This window comes from Schistocerca nitens, chromosome 5 (genome assembly GCF_023898315.1).
Source record: "Schistocerca nitens isolate TAMUIC-IGC-003100 chromosome 5, iqSchNite1.1, whole genome shotgun sequence".
Classification (NCBI taxonomy): domain Eukaryota; kingdom Metazoa; phylum Arthropoda; class Insecta; order Orthoptera; family Acrididae; genus Schistocerca; species Schistocerca nitens.
In genome coordinates this window covers 112,090,800-112,113,278 of record NC_064618.1, presented here as the reverse complement: position 1 = coordinate 112,113,278, position 22,479 = coordinate 112,090,800, and positions in this window count along the sequence as shown.

Here is a 22,479-nt window from a genome sequence, read left to right as displayed (position 1 = left end):
CTCAGCATCATCTGATTTAATTCGACTAAATTCCATTATTCTCGTTTAGCTTTTATTACTGCTCATCTTATATCCTCCTTTCAAGACACTATCCATTCCGTTCGACTGCTCTTCCAAGTTCTTTGCTGTCTTGGCACAAACGACAGTGCTGTTCAGTTGTGTGCTGCTTTCAAATACTTATTTACTGAAGGCTGAGGCAAAATTAATTTTGTTGTGCAGGTGACAACGTAAACAATGCACAACCTCTCTTCTTCAGGACTCGCGCTTTACAACACGCGCTGCTTGGAGAGGTTGCTCACGGACTTTCGCAATGGCAGGACAGCTGCGTTACTACTGCCAGTCACAGCTGGTCAGTGGGCTTCTCCGCTAGTACTCGTCTCTTTAAGGCAGTATTGAACCCCCACACAGTGATTGATTCATATCCTTTGCCTCGCCATGATGAAGTTTGGACCGTTTGAGAGGTGGTCGCTACTTCCTTAGAAGATTTACTCTATGCCTATCTCCAGATCCCTTTAGATGAAAAGTCACAACAAGTGATTTTATTAAGACACATAGGGGACTCTTCAAACGTCTTCGTTTTCCTTTCGGTAGCCCATCCGCACCAGTTGTTTTCCAGTGGTGTTCGGAACCAAGAACTACATCTGTGCCTTCGAGTACTAATTATTAGAGGATATAGCGGTAACAGGTCACACAGCATACGAGCACCTTAGTAATTTGCGCACCCTGTTCCAAGTGTTTTCAGAGGCAGGCCTTAAATACAACAGAGACATGTGTGTACTTCGTGATGACTGGGTGTTGTGTGATGTCCTTAGGTTAGTTAGGTTAAGTAGCTCTAATTTCTAGGGGACTGATGACCATAGATGTTACGTCCCATAGTGCTCAGAGCCATTTGAACATGTGTGTACTCTTTCAAATAAAGACTGAGTGCCTGGGACACATAATTAATTCTCAGGGTGTTCATCTGAAACACTCGCACTTGCGGGTCGTTCGTGACCTCAAACCTCCAAGGAATGTTACTGAATGGCAGTCAGTGCTAGGGAAGCAACTCAGGCTGTGGTACCACAAAAGTGTACCTTACGTGTGGCAGCAGTAATGTGACACTGTTTTTCAGTATCCAACGATGCTTTTCTCAGTGGTCGTTGCCTAGTTCACTTTGATCCCTGGAAAATTATAGTTTTGGTCGTGGATGTGTCTTCGTACGGCATTGGCGCTCTACACACATGATTCATTGTACCGACAGACCAATAGCCCTCGCCTCAAAATTGCTTAATAAAACTCAGAACAACTATTCGAAAGCAGATAAGGACGCTGTTGTCATCAGCTACGGTGTGACTAAATTTCATTGGTATTTGTATTCTATGTTGTCACCAACCACAAGCCTGTTCAGCTACTTTTCAACCCATCCAAGCCCACTCGAAATCGCACTGTGCAGAAATCGCACAGTTGGAACCTCATCTTACCGCACTAACAATACGATATTATGTACAGGCAGATATAAAAGCATGTCAATGCAGACACGCTTTCGCGTTTTCCTTTGCTACGGGATGCAGACTTCGAGGCATCAGAAGATTCTTGTTGCCACATTGATGCACAGTACTCAGCTGCATTGGATCGGTTTCCATTAGATCAAAGGAAGATAGCACAGTCGACAGCAGCTGGTCTGGACATGCAGATTCTGTTGTGCTACGTCTGTACTGGTTGGCCTTGCACAATGAATGAAATAATCAACGTGGAGCTTGGCCGATACTCAAAATGCTGACATGACTTTGTCTGAAAAGCCGTGAATCTGAATATTCGCATGTGGTGATTCCTAAGGTTCTCCAGAATATTATTAGTTTGGTTCATCAGGGTCACTGGCACTTTATCCACACCAGAAAATTGGCTCGCAAGGTTTTGCTTGGGCTTGCAAATAGGGCACATGTTGTCTCACTGCCAGGCTTGGGTGAAACAGCAGATGGCCAATCCTCAACGGTTTGTTGATTGGTTGAAGCATGAATCGCCTTGGCTGCGCCAGCATTTGGATTTTGTTGGACCCTACTGGAACATTCATTGGCTGATTGTCGTCGTCGCATATAGCAAGTTTTGTTTAGTGTTTCCCATGCACTTGACTACGAAACATTGCACTCTTTAAGCCTTACAGTCCATATCTGCCTTGACAGTGTACAAGAGTTGCGCGTGACTCACAACGGACTCAAATTGTGTCTCCAGAATTAGAGGAATTCTTGTACAGCCAACGTGATTCGTCTCATCACCAGCACGCCTTTTCGTTCCCAGTCCAACGGACAAGCAGAATGCTTCGTTCGCAGCAGATGGATAACTACTACCCATCACGAATCTACGTTGCTCTTCTTGCCGTCTTACCGCTCCCACCGTCGTAACAGCGCATCGCCGCCGGAACTGATTCTTGGACGGCTCTACCGCTCCTTGCTCCAGCTGCTGCACCCAGACGGTGACCGGCGCCTACCCAGATTAAAAAAAAAAAAAAAAAAAAAAATACAGCAGCCGGAAGCGCTGTGGACGCGACATTATGGTGATGTTGATGTTGCTTGGCAATTGCAAGTTTTTGATACGGGGTCCTGGCGGATTGCCGCTACGGCACTTGAATCAACTTCTCCCCTGTAAATTTCGTGATTCTGCCGTTAACTACGTTCACAGAATCAAAGATGCCGTTGCGGTTCTACCAACAAGAAACCTAGCACCGTCGGTAGAGGCAGTCAAAGCCTTGGTACCTGTCGCATCATCGTATTCACTTCCTGCATTCATGACTGCCCCCGCCATCTGCTGTCGTTGTAGCAATCGACACGACAGGACGATGGTGAGCAGGTTCAGGGGTGGACGAGTGTAGTATTGTTGCCGGACCCGGGCCTCGATGAAGATTCCTGTGGGTGCTGCGAGCGGTGTTTCAAACGTCGTCGCCCAAAAGGCTGACCTGACCAATTAACACTATCAGGGCAGTGTTTTAAGCAGCAGGCACCTGGGCAACTTCTTCTACTTTGAAATTCGACACGTGTTGCTAGTTGGTGCCTAACGTTACATGAAGGGGTAGATAGCTAGCTGTGGTTTGCATACATTCAGGGGCACTGCCCCACGATGACATCATGACTTTTCCCCAGAGGGAACATATGTTCCCCTCAGGAAACTCCCAGCCCCCTCTCCTCCTCCTCCCATCCTTCGCCCCTTTCCCTTCTCCTTCCCCTCCCCTCCTGTGATGTAATTCACCTGGGGAAACCGTGTTGAGCTACTGCACTACGACGACTACACGTTCCCCTCCCCTCCCTTCCCCTCCTCAGCCCCTTCTCCTGGAAATGGCGAGAGAATGAAATTTTGGGGGGGAAATTAAAAAAAAATGGTGGGAAATTCAAATTTATTTTCCGGATTTCTTTCTGTGTTCACCTTGAGGTTCACAGACGAACTGAATTAGTTTACAACACTACTACCAAAGGCCACTGTTTGGCTTCCCCATTCCACCCCACCACCACCACCACCACCACCACCATCACTAGACAGTTGCTCCATCAGGTTTCATCAGTAGCTCCTAGATGTGGAGTGAATATTTTCGCTATTACTCTAGCACTGAAGAGTTGCTGCAGTCAGTCTAGCCAATAGCCCCATATGGGAAGCATGGGTCGTAATAATATTACGACAGCAAGCTATCACTTTAGTACAAGGGAGTCGCCTCCTGCCAGTTTACATGTAAACACCTGCTGTATGCAGAGAGGATATTCTCGCTATTAGTCTAGAACTAGAGGGTTGCTCCAGCTGCACCATCCGTTAACTCTATATGAGAAGGATAGAGTTAACGATAGGACAGCACCATATTACTGAATTACAGGGGAGGAGTCTCCCGACGATCTAAAAGTGTACGGCTTCTGCCGGGAGGAAAATAAGCATGGGTAGTAATAGCATTATAACAGGGTCCCATTGTCCCACTGCACGTGTTTGCTTTTTTCTTCTGCTGGCAGCAGCGTAATACGCCGCTATGCAGCCTGCAGATAAAGTTAAAAAACATAATGTGGAGACATAACAATAAAAACAGGTGATAAAACGGTGACTGTTTAAAACTGGTACATCGCGAAAAAATTGAAGAAAACATAAAAAAGACAAAGAGGACAGTGACGCTGAATGAAAACACTTAGGAAACAGAATCAGATCTTCACTCTGCTGTGGAGTGTGTGCTGATATGAAACTTCCTGACAGATTAAAACTGTGTGCCGGACTGAGACTCGAACTCGGGACCTCCAGAGTTCGAGTCTCGGTCCGGCAAACAGTTTTAATATGCCAGGAAGTTTCACTTAGGAAATAGACAGGCACAATTACAAAAAGCGTTGACACTCTGGTTTCTGCAGCACTTTAAGAAGGGGACGCACAACACTGAACACTCACGGAAAACACTGCACTATAGAGTACGAAGGCATATGATGTGGGGAGGGGGGGTAAAGGGGGGGCCGAAGGAGGGAGACGGCACGTGAAAGGAGATGTGCGTACTAAAGGAAGGGGAATTGTGTACTCCACTGAAGAACGTGTTTTTCTGGTACTTCAATAACACAAGGTGGAACACAGTCCTATGGTAACAAGGCGCAGTTTGCAAACACGATTTAATGTTCCAAAAAGATCCGATGTGGAAACCACTCGCACGCTCTACGCCACTCTCGACAGACATGCAATGTGTCTGTTGATCTAGCAGGGAATGTTGGTAACAGATAAACTGTAGTTGCTGCTGAAGATTTTGCCACGGTTTCTGGAATTGTTCCGCCAAATCCAAGGAAATCCGTCCGAAGAATTGCGGCATAGACTGGTTCGAAGCGTTCCAGCACACCGAAAATATTAAGATAGAGCCGAAGCACGTTTCCACTCAAAATTAAAAGCCAACAGGCCACACCTGTACGAGCTGTGCGACACAGGGCTGACTTCACGAAACAGATTCTCACAATGATCGCTTATGAAGGTTTTTATGTTGGCTGCATCTGGTTCACAGATGAAGCACACTTCCATCTGAGTGGAATCGTGAATAAACAAAACTGGCGGTTTTGGGGTTCAGAAAATCACCATATGTGTAAAGCGAAATCATTGTTTTCTCCCAAAGTTCTTGTTTGGGGTGCAGTATGCAGTAGAGGTGTTATTGGCCGCTTTTTCCTGCAAGAAACGATCACTAGTGAACGTTACGTTGCAATTGTGGAACAGTTTGTCTCTACACACTAGCGTTGAAGGCACAGAGTGGTTCATGGAAGATGGGGCCAGAACACATCACACTGGACAGATGTTTCGTTTTCGGGGTGCGTGCTTCAGGAATAGTCACTGCATTGGGTTCCTGCAAACTGGCTAGCGCGGGGAAGGATTGACCATAATTCCCAATGTGACTTCTTGTGACTACTTTTTGTGTGGCATTATCTCCCATTATTGTTATTTCATCCCCTACCCCCCCCCCCCCCACACACACACACACATCCTAAATGAGCAAGGGGGAAGGTGCGGACTGTACCGGCTATCACTGGTTCAATATTCCGCTGTTCAGCCAAGAGCATTTTTAAACATATAGCGAATATGAGAGGAGAGCGACATCAGCATTTTTTTCTTTTTTAAATTAAAAGTCGAGAATGGACAACTAAAAAACGAAAATATATAGATTTTAAAATCACATCTGAGAATGGTGAAATCCTGCAAAGGAAAAGCACTTAAACACTTGGAAAGCTTGGTTGATAAAGTAAGAGATCCACGGAGGGGACGCCAAATGAAAAGCTTCTACTTATGTATCTAATCTATACTCCAATAAAAAAAAATGGGATGGAACTGTTAATCAGAACCCAGAGAGAAGTTGTGATATAAATCGCAATAGATTTAATCATTATTAACATTAGAAGAACGCAAAAATGACGAAAGAAACATTACACAAACATTTTTTATTTAACAAACGCTTTCATTAACATGGGGTCTATGGGGTACAAAGTGATCACCTGGGGATCTACACTAACCAGAACACTAATCGCTTTCTCTGACTTCGTGTACGTAAATCCGGATTATGGCACTAAACTATGACACCACCAAGCATCTATACTATCCAAAAAAAGAAAAATATGGTTCGAAAGAGCAGGGTGCTGAGAAACGTATTAGAGCCCTACACCACAGCAGCGAATACTTCGACCCTCCCGCTGGTCAAGGCTGCACACCATGATCCGTATGGTGACTGAAGTTGTGGACGGCGTATTCCCAAACAATGTAAGTACGCGGTCTCGCGTTCAGTTAATTCGGAACGCAGGTACTTTCCTATGAGCCTCTAAAACCCCGGTGGATTCCAGTATCCAGGTGGTCCCATTTGCTGGTCTGCCAAACCAATTTGACTCCATGCCATGACTGTGCGTGACGGAATTTGTCAAATGTTTAGACAGCCGACTCAAGACAAATAAGTACACCAACGTTTCTCTCGTTGTGAGCGTGGTGATATAAGCAGTACCTCTGACGGTTCGAAGGTTGGCACAGGCTCTAAGTGGAACACTAGCAAAGGACACAGGTAGAGACCTGCAGTTCTTCACTAGTGAAGTGCCACTACAAGAGAGCTTTTCCTTTCTACCAACTTCCTCCTCAGCTCAGTACCAACAGCACATTTACATTTTAGACTCCCTCCCCCCCCCCCCCCCCCAATTTCGCACAAGCCAATCACGAGCTGCAGGCCAGCATTCTTAGCTGGGAGAGCGGCCTTTATTCTGCAAACACCCATTTCACCAATCAGAGGCTTTAAAGTTAATTGCGAAGAAAAGGAAAAAAGATTCAGCATGGCATCCTCTTTCCCACGCGTTTGCCATGTCTTTTGCTAACAAAAATGCACAGCCCTCCTTAAACAGTTTGTTATCTCCTGTGTTGCGTCCATTTCAAAGTTTCCAAAGAACGGCCATAAACTCGCTAAAAGCCTTGTGCTTTCACAAATATGTGTTGAAACAGAGTCTGGACGTCTAAGCGCCAGTCGCCCTGTCCCACGGATAATTCGCAGAACGTTCACAGTTCTTTGGTCGTCTTCCTCCCTAACAAAGGCCCATCCTCTGCTTCATTGCCGGTCTACAATGCGCTGGCCAGTGCAGCGGCGACTTCTTCGGCGCTAGGCTATACACCTTACGCGCCTACCTCCGGTCCACCACCAACTGAACGTGTTTTCACAAAGAGACGGCGGAACTCGACCGCCCGGAAATGCCTCCTTACGTTCCGCAGAGAAAACGCGCTTTACTGGGTCCACCATCGCCGCAGCTTTTACTGCAGTCGTTTATATCGGCACCCTATTCCCTTGAACGCAGATGAAGCTTACCGTCATTGCTTCCCTAGAGCATGCAAACGAGACCATTAACTACTGCCCACCAATTCATCATAATGTATGAAGTCAAATTGCAGTAAAGATTATATTCCGTATGAACATGAAGCGGCATAACACCGAATCAGAAGTGAGAGTGCCCTGCAATCTCTCACACTGCACTTCCACTTAATATGTGAAGGATCTGCACTTGAAGAGAGGTAAGTGTTTTGGTAGGAGAGAATGTGTTCCTTTGGGTTGAGGGGTGTGAGTAGAATGGACAGAGGTCTGTTAGGTAGGAAATCTAGGAGATGAATGTAGGTGTTGGCGTGGATAGTAGGAAGACAGAAGGTGGGGAAGACACAGGGTGAGGTGTTGTTTGGTGTGTAGGTATGATAGTGGTAGCAAGAGGAAAGGGATCGAGACAGGTGACGAGGGAGAGAAGCCGTGATGTGGAGTACGTGGGGAAGAGCTAAAGCAGCGAAATGCAGGAAGATCTGCAGCGGATAGGCACTTGGTGCAGGGAGTGGCTACTCACCCTTAACGTAGACAACTGTAATGTACTGCGAATACATAGAAGGATCCTTTATTGTATGATTATATGATAGCGGAACAAATACTGGTAGCAGTTACTTCCGTAAAATATCTGGGAGTATACGTACGGAACGATTTGAAGTGGAAAGATCATATAAAATTAATTGTTGGTAAGGCGGGTGCCAGGTTGAGATTCATTGGGAGAGTCCTTAGAAAATGTAGTCCATCAACAAAGGAGGTGGCTTCAAAAAACACTGTTTCGATCTATACTTGAGTATTGCTCATCAGTGTGGGATCCGTACCAGGTCGGGTTGACAGAGGAGATAGAGGAGATCCGAAGAAGAGCTGCGCGTTTCGTTACAGAGATGTTTAGCAAACTCAAGTGGCTGACTCTGCAACAGAGGCGCTCTGCATCGCGGTGTAGCTTGCTGTCCAGGTTTCAAGAGGGTGCGTTACTGAATGAGGTATCGAATATATTGCTTCCCCCTACTTATATTTCCCGAGGAGATCACGAATGTAAAATTAGAGAGATTCGAGCGCGCACGGAGGCTTTCCGGCAGTCGTTCTTCCCGCGACTGATACGTGAGTGGAACAGGAAATGGAGGTAATGACAGTGGCACGTAAAGTGCCCTCCGCCACACACCGTTGGCTGGCTTGCGGAGTGTGAATGTAGATGTAGACGTAGAAGTAAATCTGGTAGTGGGATAAATATCTGGGCGGGTCTCATTGACTGGGAGAAGATTTGATTGAATTTGTGTCGGGGTCGTGTTCTGGAGTAACGCTAATCACCAGCACCTCAGGCGGGAAGATCAGAGAAGATGAAACATCCTCTTTGAAAAATTAGTGAACTATTGTGCTGAAAAACCTCTTACGTTATTTGATTTTCAAACAGCTGAGCAGAACTGAACATACTCAGACAGTTCTCTCTTTACTTATTCTGATCATCACTAAACTGAGACACAATATTTTTAGCGCAACGCAATCTGACTTTCAATAATCCCTACAAAAGAATGGCTCTGACTAACAATAGCCTATACCTTTCATGAATCACTTACGTCACAAAAATCTTCGTTACTCAAATTACTGCAATACAGCGAGCACCAATACTGCCCGCTAAATAAAAGATTCTAACTATGGAAGGCACTAACTACTGATAGGCATAGTCAGAAAATGAAAGATTTTGATAGGGACCAAACAATGTATTTACCTTAATAAAGTTCAAATGTCATCACACACACACACACATATATATATATATATATATATATATATATATATATATATATATATATATAGGGTGAGTCACATAACGTTACCGCTGGGTGTATTTCGTAAACCACATCAAATACTGACGAACCGATTCCACAGACCGAACGTGAGGAGAGGGGCTAGTGTAATTGTTTAATACAAACAATACAAAAATGCACCGAAGTATGTTTTTTAACACCAACCTACGTTTTTTTAAATAGAACCACGTTAGTTTTGTTAGCACATCTGAACATATAAACAAATACGTAATCAGTGCCGTTTGTTGCATTGTAAAATGTTAATTACATCCGGAGATATTGTAACCTAAAGTTGACGCTTGAAACCTCCGACGTTCAGTTGCGTGTTGTAACAAACACGGGCCACGGTCAGCGAGCAGCATCTGCAGGGACATGTTTACGATGACGACCGTGTTTACGAGTGTGGCTGTAGTGCACTGTTGTGGTTTGGTCTAGCTGTCGCAGTGTCCACATTTAGCGCTTGCTGCTATTGTTATTCTGCATTCGTCTCCGCACGCAGAAAAAACTGTAGTGAACCCTGTTACCAGACATCTGTGATAGTGTAGTTCAAATGGTTCAAATGGCTCTGAGCACTATGGGACTTAACTTCTGTGGTCATCAGTCCCCTAGAACTTAGAACTACTTAAACCTAACTAACCTAAGGACATCACAAACATCCATGCCCGAGGCAGGATTCGAAACTGCGACCGTAGCGGTCGCGCGGTTTCCAGACTGTAGCGCCTAGAACCGCTCGGCCACTTAGGCCGGCGATAGTGTAGTGTTGTAGGAACTGTGACCATGGTGTATTCGAACTCTGAAAAGGCGGAGATGATACTCATCTATGGCGAATGTCGACGAAATGCAGCTGAAGCCTGCAGGGTGTATGCAGAACGGTACCCGTACAGAGAGCATCCAACGTGCCGCACATTGAAAACATCTACCGCCAACTGTATGCAACAGGTATGGTCGTAGCACGCAAACGGGTCCGTAACAGGCCCGGCACAGGAGAAGCGGGTGCAGTTGGTGTCTTAGCTGCTGTTGCCATGAACCCACACATGAGTACACGGGACATTGCGAGAGCCGGTGGACTGAGTCAAAGTAGTGTCATGGGCATACTGCATCGTCACCGCTTTCACCTGTTTCATGTGTCGCTACATCAGCAATTACATGGTGATGACTTTAATCATCGAGTGCAATTCTGTCAATGGGCATTAACAGAGAATGCATTGCAGTTCTACCTGTTTACCGATGAAGCGGATTTCACAAACCACGGGGCTGTGAATCTACGGAACATGCATTACTTGTCCGTGGACAATCCTCGCTGGCTCAGACAGGTAGAGCGATAGCGACCTTGGACTGTAAATGTATGGTGCGGAATCATTGGCGACCACCTCATTGGTCCTCACTTCATTGCAGGGGCCCAGACAGCTGCAACATACATCGCGTTTCTAGAGAATGATCTGCCAACGTTGCTCGAAAATGTCCCACTGGAAACGAGTCGACGTATGTGGTATCAGCATGATGGTGCACCTAATCCCGCAATTAACACTAGGCTGATTCTTGACAGGATGTTCGACGGGCGTTTCATAGGACGTGGAGGACGCATAAATTGGCCAGCCCGTTCTCCTGATCTTACACCTCTGGACTTCTTTCTGTGGGGTACGTTAAAGGAGAGTGTGTACCGTGATGTGCCTACAACCCCAGAGGATATGAAACAACGTATTGTGGCAGCCTGCGGCGACATTACACCAGATGTACTGCGGCGTGTACGACATTCATTACGCCAGAGATTGCAATTGTGTGCAGCAAATGATGGCCACCACATTGAACATCTATTGGCCTGACATGTCGGGACACACTCTATTCCACTCCGTAATTGAAAACGGAAAACACGTGTGTACGTGTACGTCACCCCTCATGGTAATGTACATGTGCGTCAGTGAAGAAGACCAATAAAAAGGTGTTAGCATGTGGACGTAATGGACTGTTCCAGTCTCTTCTGTACCTAAGGTCCATCACCGCACCCTTTAGATCCCTACGTAATTCCGTGCTCTCCGATATACACGATCGAACAGCTGAGGAGTGGTACTCAAGCGTCAACTTTAGGTTATAATATCTCCGGATATAATTAACATTTTACAATGAAACAAACGGCTCTGATTACGTATTTGTTTATATGTTCAGATGTGTTAACAAAACTAACGGGGTTCCATTTAAAAAAAACGTAGGTTTGTGTTAAAAATCACACTTCCGTGCATTTTTTTTATGGTTTGTATTAAACAATTACAGTAGCCCCTCTCCTCCCGTTCGGTCTGTGGAATCGATCATCTCTCTCCCCACATCCACCACTGCTGGCGGCTCACCTCCAACTGCGCAATTCTACGCGCTGTTCACATCCAACTGCCCAACACTACAATAGCAAATATTCCAACAATGCAAACTAGCCGCAGACTTCACACAGTACAGTCAGTGATTTTCATATAGAGCGCTATGTGGCGTTACCAACATAAAAACCTAAACAGCCTACTCACAAATAGAGCGAGTAATACGCTGACTGACCCCTCTGCAGGACGACACCGAGACAGGAGCGGCATCTAGGCGAAGAGAATATAAGCGCCGCTGCGCCTGGTAGCAGCCGAATTAGACGAGTGGGCAGGACACGACAGGTCGCATATGGAGTGTGTGGACGAGCAGGGACGGTGGGTCATTATTGTAATGGCGTGGCAGCATACCAGGGTTGGTGATCAGAGGGGACCAATGGGGGTTATTGGTATCTACTTTGCGGGAAGTATAGCAGATGGGGAGGTTCGTGGGGAACACCGTCCAAGCACAGTGGAAGAGCTTGGTTCAAAAAATGGCTCTGGACACTATGGGACTCAACATCTTAGGTCATAAGTCCCCTAGAACTTAGAACTACTTAAACCTAACTAACCTAAGGATATCACACACACCAATGCCCGAGGGAGAAGAGCTTGAATCGCCGGTCTGTGTGGCATCTGAATCCATTTCCGTTGAGACACTACAGGACGTGATGGCGAATTTCACTGTTATTTTGCGCCTCCTCCGTACAGGTCGACATTTAGAAAAGATTGTGATACGACTGCAAAGGCTGCATGCAGACGACGAGTTTAATTATGCATGCTGATACCGTACGAGCTGCACCAGGGCACAGCGCCATCTGTTAACAGCTCTTCGAACTATATCGCAACTTCTGTACAAATTCTGTATAAACATCTTACATCATTCACAGTAAAAATATCTTTTATTGTACCCCACTACCGATATTAGTTTAGAGGTAGTCTATTGTGAAATCAAGGACTCCATCGCTGGACACACAGTACGAGGGTGAGTCAAATGAAAAACTTAAATCTTTTTATAAATATTATTTATTGTGCAAAAGTAGACTTGCTGATGTGACTTTTCAACATAATCTCCCCCACGTTCAATGCAAGTCCTCCAGCGCTTACAAAGTGCATAAATTCCTTTAGAAAAACATTCTTTTGGTAGCCCACGCAACCACTCATGCTCCGCGTGGCGTACCTCCTCATCAGAACGGAACTTCTTTCCTCCCATTGCGTCTTTGAGTGGTCCAGACATATGGAAATCACTTGGGGCAAGGTCTACTGAGTATGGTGGATGAGGAAGACACTCAAAATGCAGGTCTGTGATTGTTACAACTGTTATACGGGAAGTGTGAGGCCTTGAATTGTCATGTTCCAAAAGGTCATCTGCTGACAGCAATCCATGTCGCTCTGATTTTATTTCAGGCCGCAGATGGTTTATTAGGACATCTGTGTATACTTAGAAGGAGAGACAGCATTGATCGTATTTTTTGTTTTATTAACAGTTTATGTGATCGCTCTAAGCTTGTTGACACCAGTGCCTACCAATTTAAATTACACACTCCTGGAAATGGAAAAAAGAACACATTGACACCGGTGTGTCAGACCCACCATACTTGCTCCGGACACTGCGAGAGGGCTGTACAAGCAATGATCACACGCACGGCACAGCGGACACACCAGGAACCGCGGTGTTGGCCGTCGAATGGCGCTAGCTGCGCAGCATTTGTGCACCGCCGCCGTCAGTGTCAGCCAGTTTGCCGTGGCATACGGAGCTCCATCGCAGTCTTTAACACTGGTAGCATGCCGCGACAGCGTGGACGTGAACCGTATGTGCAGTTGACGGACTTTGAGCGAGGGCGTATAGTGGGCATGCGGGAGGCCGGGTGGACGTAAGGCCGAATTGCTCAACACGTGGGGCGTGAGGTCTCCACAGTACATCGATGTTGTCGCCAGTGGTCAGCGGAAGGTGCACGTGCCCGTCGACCTGGGACCGGACCGCAGCGACGCACGGATGCACGCCAAGACCGTAGGATCCTACGCAGTGCCGTAGGGGACCGCACCGCCACTTCCCAGCAAATTAGGGACACTGTTGCTCCTGGGGTATCGGCGAGGACCATTCGCAACCGTCTCCATGAAGCTGGGCTACGGTCCCGCACACCGTTAGGCCGTCTTTCGCTCACGCCCCAACATCGTGCAGCCCGCCTCCAGTGGTGTCGCGACAGGCGTGAATGGAGGGACGAATGGAGACGTGTCGTCTTCAGCGATGAGAGTCGCTTCTGCCTTGGTGCCAATGATGGTCGTATGCGTGTTTGGCGCCGTGCAGGTGAGCGCCACAATCAGGACTGCATACGACCGAGGCACACAGGGCCAACACCCGGCATCATGGTGTGGGGAGCGATCTCCTACACTGGCCGTACACCACTGGTCATCGTCGAGGGGACACTGAATAGTGCACGGTACATCCAAACCGTCATCGAACCCATCGTTCTACCATTCCTAGACCGGCAAGGGAACTTGCTGTTCCAACAGGACAATGAACGTCCGCATGTATCCCGTGCCACCCAACGTGCTCTAGAAGGTGTAAGTCAACTACCCTGGCCAGCAAGATCTCCGGATCTGTCCCCCATTGAGCATGTTTGGGACTGGATGAAGCGTCGTCTCACGCGGTCTGCACGTCCAGCACGAACGCTGGTCCAACTGAGGCGCCAGGTGGAAATGGCATGGCAAGCCGTTCCACAGGACTACATCCAGCATCTCTACGATCGTCTCCATGGGAGAATAGCAGCCTGCATTGCTGCGAAAGGTGGATATACACTGTACTAGTGCCGACATTGTGCATGCTCTGTTGCCTGTGTCTATGTGCCTGTGGTTCTGTCAGTGTGATCATGTGATGTATCTGACCCCAGGAATGTGTCAATAAAGTTTCCCCTTCCTGGGACAATGAATTCACGGTGTTCTTATTTCAATTTCCAGGAGTGTATATTACAGCACTGAGGATGGTCACTAAGTGACCGAAAATCGATTTTGTGGTTAATAAAACAAAAAATACGACCAGTGCTGTCTCTCCTTCTAAGTATATCCATTATCTGGTCGTGGTGCACAGGACACTCCATGGAGTCGGCAATCAAAAAAACATCTATGATGCACTAGTGACAGTGGTCCCTCCAGGCATATAATGCTCCAAAGTGACGCCTTTTTCGTCCCAAAAGAGAGTCAGCATAACCTTCCCCGCTGATGTTTCTCTTCGCGACTTCTTTGGTTTTGGTGATGAGGAATGGCGCCATTCCTTGCAAGCTCTCTTCGTTTCCGTTTGGTGGAACTGAACCCAGGTTTCGTCTTCAGTAACGATTCTTGCAAGGAAGCCATCACCTTCTCGTTCAAAGCGCCGAAGAAGTTCTTCACAAGCATCAACACGTCGTCCTCTCATTTCAGGAGTCAGCTGCCGTGGCACCCATCTTGCAGACACTTTGTGAAACTGGAGCACATCATGCACAATGGGGTGTGCTGACCTGTGGCTAATCTGTAAACATGCTGCAATGTCATTCAGTGTCACTCGGCGGTTTTCCTTCACTATGGCTTCAACTGCTGCAATGTTCTGTGGAGTCACAACTCGTTGTGCCAGACCTGGACGAGGAGCATCTTCCACTGAAGTCACACCATTTGCGAACTTCGTACTCCATTGGTAGACATGCTGCTGTGACAAACATGCATCGCCCTACTGAACCTTCATTCGTCGATGAATTTCAATAGGTTTCACACCTTCACTGCGCAAAAATCGAACAACAGAAGGTCCCGAGTTCGAGTCTCGGTCCAGCACACAGTTTTAATCCGCCACGAAGTTTCATATCAGCGCACACTCCGCTGCAGAGTGAAAATCTCATTCTGGGAACATCCCCCAGGCTGTGGCTAAGCCATGTCTCCGCAATATCCTTTCTTTCAGTAGTGCTAGTTCTGTAAGGTTCGCAGGAGAGCTTCTGTAAAGTTTGGAAGGTAGGAGACGAGGTACTGGCAGAAGTAAAGCTGTGAGGACGTGGCGTGAGTCGTGCTTAGGTAGCTCAGTTGGTAGAGCACTTGCCCGTGAAAAGCAAAGGTCCCGAGTTCGAGTCTCGGTCCGCCACACAGTTTTAATCTGCCAGGAAGTTTCATATCAGCGCACACTCCGCTGCAGAGTGAAAATCTCATTCCGGAAACAGAAGGCTGTTCTTCCCTGGTGCAAATCACAAGTGGGGTGGCCATCTTTATACTGATACTGCGAAGGTATGTGTGCATCTGCACTATGCTGCCACCTACAGGGCATTGTGCACGCTGTTTGTAGCACGCTTACCAACTTACAGGATAACGGCGCGAAATTTCGATTCATTATTACAAATTTAAGGTTTTCATTTGACTCACCCTCGTATTTGTTCTTTCCTCTTCTTTTAACAGTGGAATTCCTAGTGCACTCTTAATCATGGTGTCTTTGCTTTTAATTTCACCGAGAGTTCTTTCGACTTTTCTGTGTGCTGAATCTGCCCTTGCGACGACTGCTTTTGCGTCACAGAGCGGCGACGCTCACGGGTGAGAGTCGGCCGCCGCCGCGCACCACACCTAGCCACGGCCACTTGTCGCGTCATCAGCCCAGCGCGAATGCTGCCGCTATCGCCGGGGCCACTCGAGACGGGATCGGCGCTGCGCAGCGCTGTGCGGCGCGACTTTAATTATTTTGTAGCGTCGCGGAGCCCTTCGGGAGCAAACTTCGCCGCTCCGGGCGGACCTGGCTCTTCAAAGTTTTACGGCGGCACTAGTCTCTTACGGCGCAGCAGATTACATTACGTAACGCCGTGTCCTGCAATATTCCCCAAGTTAACGGAGCCGCGGAGCCAGTACCACCCCTTGCCCCCCTAACCACCTCCCCACCATGGGCGCCCGCTCTTTTCACCGTCGCCTGCACAAGGTAGAGCTGCCAACGACGACCAGCCCAGTCACCCCCGTCCCCCTTCCCGGCCCACTTTGCCTTCCTCCCAGGGACTAACCCGCTCCGCCGTATAGCGTGGTACAGGAATGCGCAGCTCAGCTGTTAAACACTGGCCCTGGAGATCTGCGAGACACTCAATTTACTGTGATTCTCTAAGAACAGCGCGGCAAAGTGGAGTGCGAGAAATTCAGGAAATTCAGTCAGTGCAGAACAGCCACAGCGAGAGATGCGCGCCTTTCTCAACCAGTGGCGTGACTCGTCTAATCCGTCAGTCGATCTCTGAGTGAGACATTCGTCGCCACTAGTGAAATCTTTTGCATTGTTGCGTTTACGCTAGTTGCCGTTCTAAACTTAGGAGATGTTGAACTTATACATATGTGACATTCCGGGTAATCAAAAAGTCAGTATAAATTTGAAAACTGAATAAATCACGGAATAATGTAGATAGAGTGGTACAAATTGACACACATGCTTGGAATGACATGGGGCTTTATTAGGACCAAAAGAAATATAAAAGTTCAAAAAATGTCCCACAGATGGCGCTTCATCTGATCAGAATAGTAATAATTAGCATAACAAAGTAAGACAAAGCAAAGGTGATGTTCTTTACAGGAAATGCCCAATATGTCCACCATAATTCCTCAACAATAGCTGCAGTCGTGGAATAACGTTGTGAACAATATGGCAAAGCATGTCTGGAGTTATGGTGAGGCATTGGCGTCGGATGTTCTCTTTCAGCATCCCTAGAGATGTCGGTCGGTCACGATACACTAGCGACTTCAAGTAACCCCATAGTCAATAATCGCACGGACTTAGGTCCGGGGACCTGGGAGGCCAAGCATGAAGAAAGTGGCGGCTGAGCACACGATCATCACCAAACGACGCGCGCAAGAGATCTTTCACGCGTCTAGCAATACTTTTTTTTTGTTCTAATAAAACCCCATATCATTCCTAGCATGTGTGTCAATTTTTACATCTCCATCTACATTATTCTGTGGTTTATTAAGTTTTCAAATTTATACTGACTTTTTGATGACGCTGTATATTGCATACATGTAAGTCTGTTTTTCTATGCTATTGTACTCCATAAGACTCCACACAGGATGTTAAATTTATGTTATTCAGCCATGCGGCCTGATACTGGGTCCCGAAACACGTCGACAAGTTCATTGGCTTGCTGCAGTACTCATTCTAGCGACGTAGTTGAGTCACTGGACATCACAAATCGAACACAAACTGCGCTTGATACTTTTGGAAGTAGTCCAAGTCAACTATATACAGATATTAAATACCAACAGGGCGTTTTCCAATATTTTTTACATCACTCCACATCCATAATCACGCCCTTAGTAGTAGTGGGGAATCTTCCTCGCACAGTATTTTTTACAAATAATAAATTACAAATCTGGCAGATTTGCTCCAAATTTCCCCAGGTGTTCTGAGTTAGGCTACAGTGCCACGGCTCATCTTTCCGGATAATAAGTAACCAACAATCTTCCGATTTTTTAAAGACTCGAATTCCTCTGCTAAAACAGCTTCATACTGCTGATTAGTTCCAATAGGAGTCAATGTTTTGAATATTGGACTTTATATTCATGTAGGCGAGAAAAATTTAGGAAATGTTTGTAACTGAGTATAAAGTTTGCTGTAAGTCGCTAAGTGTTTTCATTGTGAAATACCTGTTAGTATAATTTGGGCAATTGGCGCTCAGTATTAAGAAAACTTAGTTTTGCACGTTGTCAATAGAGTTAGTAGTGAAGAACAAACAAATTGAAACATGAAGCCCAATGCATCAGTCTCCACACACGTCAGTGTTTATCATGCCCTATCTCCTCAACTGTGTTGTACAGTTACATCATTTTGCAGGTACTTTCACTGTTGTACGTGTGGATACTGTCTGCAAAATGTGTTGCACATAGAGTAAGCTGTAAAGAAGTAATACTCGTATATTAAACTGTCATACATGGTGTGGCAGTTTTGCTGCATGACCAGCGAAAATTTAGTAACAGACAGACTTTCTTCTTTTCATCAATTTGTGTTGGGACACAGTAAAAAAAGTTCCATGTAAGTCTGAAATAATATGTGTTCGTTGCAAACCACTAACTGGTGTCATTCTCACATACTGGATGAACATAGACCGGGAATTATCTTACAATGAGCTACACTTCTTTTTCACGGCTACTCACCAAGCGGACTTGCGCAGTGGTTGCACACTGGACTCGTATTCGCAGGACGACTGTTCAAACGCGTGTTCGGCCATCCAGATTTAGGTTTTTCGCGATTTCCGTAAATCGCTTCAGGCAAATGCCAGCATAGTTCTTCCTCACCTCTCTGCTCATATCCTTGTCTGCTTCTCTCTGCCCATCTCCTTCTGTCCCCTTTTCTCTGGACATCCTTTACTGCCCTGCCTGTATATCCCTTTCTTCTTTGCTCTCCTCTCTGTGGCCATTGTATCCCTCACCTCTGCCTGTGCATCTCCATGCCCCTCTCTTTCATCCATTCCTCATCCCCTCCTCCTTCCTATACACCTCAGCCTGCCTCTGTCTCCTTCTGCCCTCCTATCTGTCTGTTCCTGTCTGCTCTCTATACACCTGATCCTGTCCATCTCACCCTGTCCACCACCTCCATCCCCTCTGCCCCCATCAATTTTCTCTAACCACCTCTCCCTATTCATCTCCTGCTCCTCTGTCTCCTTGTTCCTCCTCTTGCCCTCTTCTCTTTATCACCCCTCCATCTCCCCTCTCTCTGTCCATCTACTCATGTTCTTGCTCTGACGATCCCACCTGGCCTCCCTCTTTTCCTATTCATCCCTCCCTGCCCCACCTCTGTGTTCATGCTCTCCTCTACTCATATCAAACCTCCACACATACAGACCTGCACAACAGATTAATAAAGCTCCTCAATACTACTGTCACAACATTCCTGTCATGCTGGGCTCCCAACACATCAGCGACTTGAAAATCATCTTTTTCTTTCACTGACAATAGGCTGCCCTCTAACGCAAATCGATGGGGCAGGCCCGTACTGCTCCAACATGCCTGTCATGCAAGACAGCCTAAACACCAGCAGTTGGAAAACCGTTTCTTGTCCTGATGTGTAGCCTGCCCTAAAATGAAGGTCGATCAGGCAGATCGTTACTACTCCCACACAACACACCGTTATGTCCAAAGAAACATTACGTCGACACTGTCGCATACAGACATTACACTAATGTATTTCATGCCAAAGCTAAGGAAACCAGATGGGAAACTAAATAAGTCTCCTCCTGTGCGGGAATCACATAACTGTGCGAGCACTATGGGAAGCATACACTGGGACATACGGCAGATTGGGGTCTCTTCATGAAATATGCCCAGGTAGCTGAAGCCGCTAAGATGACCACTTACTTGCAAAGTGTGGAAAATCTGGGTTTAGGTCCTGGTAAAAACAAATTTTAGTTTTCTTCTAGGAAACTGTAAAGCTGTGGTGGTGGTACTGATTTATGAATAAATTTCTTGATATCCAGTTAGAGTGTGCTCAGGAACTTTCGAGAACCAGCTTTTCAATGAAAGAAGTAGGACTGTACCATAATCCTATACTGTCACTCCCAAAGGGATCTAGAGGACGAGATTAGACTAATTCCAGTCGGCATAAACTCGTTTAAACAATCTTTCCTCATTGATCCAGGAATCGCACGTGAATCGAACAGGAAGAAGCCATAATAATTGGAATGCGAGGAAGTACCATTAACCATGCACGTCTCAGTGGTTTGCGAGTATAGAAGTAGATGGTCAGTCGATATATTGGGAAAACAGAGATTTGATTAACAGGTTTTGAAGTGTAAAACGTTTACCAGGACAGATTTGAACACTAAACGCAGTGCATTTTACGTATTCTCTATGAAGTGCACACTAAAGTTGAAGAAGTCAGAAAAGCATAACGAAATTAAAGAGATGGGACCTGGATGAACTGCAACTAGAGATTGTGGAAAGGACATTAACGCACACAGACAACTGAAGGACTTTAGGCGTAAGGTCTGAGTGAGGAATGTCTTGGTGGAGGACGGATCTGTGCAGTTGGCAGGCCTGCCTGGGCTAGTGGGTATTCTGATCGTGGCCTCAGAGCCTGCCGCCTGTTGTCCGTCTCGGCCCATTGTGGCCGTAATGGAGCAATTTCCCGCCATGCAGTCCCCCTCGCCCCCTCCTCACTCCTCCCCCCTCCCCCCAAACACACCCTCTGTGCAGTCCATGACGGAACCAATCTGCTCCTACGACTGTGTCTGAATTAAGTCAAACATTTCAGTGACAACCAGTTTCATCTCTCTGCGAATCGTGTATTTAAAGATCGCCAGACAGTATAATCAGTTTATGGTAGGGTTATTTTAAATGTACATTCTTTTAGAAGTGGAGTTTCACAACAATTCTGAGGGTAACAGGGATAAAATACAAAGTACGAAGAGCTGTCTACTATTTATCCGGAAACCAGACTGCCTTTATAAGATTATAAGAACATGAAAGGGAATCAGAAGTTGGGGATGGAGTAAGAAATGTTTATTTAATCTGCACGTAGGGCCTTCAGTAAAAGAAACCAAAGAGAAATTTGAGAGGAGAAGTAAAGATAAGAGAGAAAAATAAAAGCGTTGATGTGTATCGGCGAAATTGTAATTCTGTCGGAGACGCTGAATCTCTTGTAAATGCGGTTGAACGAAGTGGATAGTGTTATCTAAAGAGGGTATAGGATGAACATCACCAAAAGCAAATCAAGGCTAATGAAATGTAGTCGTATTAAATGAGGTAATGCTGAGAGAATTACGTTAGGAAATGAGACAGTAAAAGTAATAGATTAGTTTTTCCCACTTGCGTAGCAAACTAACTGACGATACTTGAAGTATAAAGTTTACAAAATGTACAAAATGTAGAGTGGCAACAGGAGAAAAACCGTTTCTGAAAAATAGGTATTTGTTAACATCAAACATAGATTTAAGTGTTAGGAAGGCTCTTCCTAAAGTATTTGTGTCGAGTGTAGCCTTAAACAGTTGTGAAACGCAGGTGATAAACAGTTCAGAGAAGAAAAGCATAGAAGCTTTTGAAATGTGGCGTACAGAAGAATGCTGAAGATGAGTTGGGTAGACCGAATAACTAGTGAAGAGATACTTAATTGGGGAACACAGAAAATTATTGATGGTATTCGCCAATAATCGTCAATCTCAGTGGAGTTCACAAGATGCAACATGGATAAAAAAATATTGAAAAACTATCTCACAACTTGACTGAAAGAAGTGATCGGTTGGTAGACACGCCCTGAAGCATCACAGATTTCGTGAGTTTGGTGATGGAAGATAGCGGGAGAACGCGTTAGGGAGGGGGGGGGGGGGTCTAAATGTTGTAGGAGACTACGCCTTGCCTACAACAAGCCTTTCTATGTAAGCAGAGGTAGTTGTACAGTGACAGACAAGCTTGCATTCGATAGACTAGTGTATCGAACTGGATGAAACTAATCCTCCGAGTGAAGACTGTAACAACACAACACAACGTAATGAGAATTACGAGAATTAGTGCTTGTTAGGAAGCTCCACTCAAACACAACGAAAGATCTGTGAAAAGTAACATACTGGTAGGCAGTAATTACATCTGTACTGCGAATACCAAACATGCTTGCGGACACCAATATATAATAATAAGATAATAAATAAAACCCACTGAAGATGGAGAAAATTCTCCGAGACAACTATGGGAAGTAAAATCAAGAAAAAGTCGGAACTACATTTCCTTATTAAATATAGCGAAAATGTTAAAATAGGTACTTGGACTGCTACTAACAACTAGTTCAAAGGGAAAGAAGAGAAGCAATAGATAAAACAATCTGCAGTGTCAATCGCAAACTCATTTACGCAACACACCTTTAACGTTTCATGCAATTATCGAAGATAGCAGTTAGAGTCTGTTAAGTTTTTATTGTGACCAGCGTCTAGCATAAGTATTATTAATGCATCAGTTATCGTTACGCGTGCGACAGCCTGCGCTATCTAACATGTTCCAAAATACAGCTCATAAAAAAGGCTCTTCCGGGTCTCATACCTTGGGTTCCGTTGGAAACAGAAAGGTAGAGTCGACTGTTTTGGATAGCCCT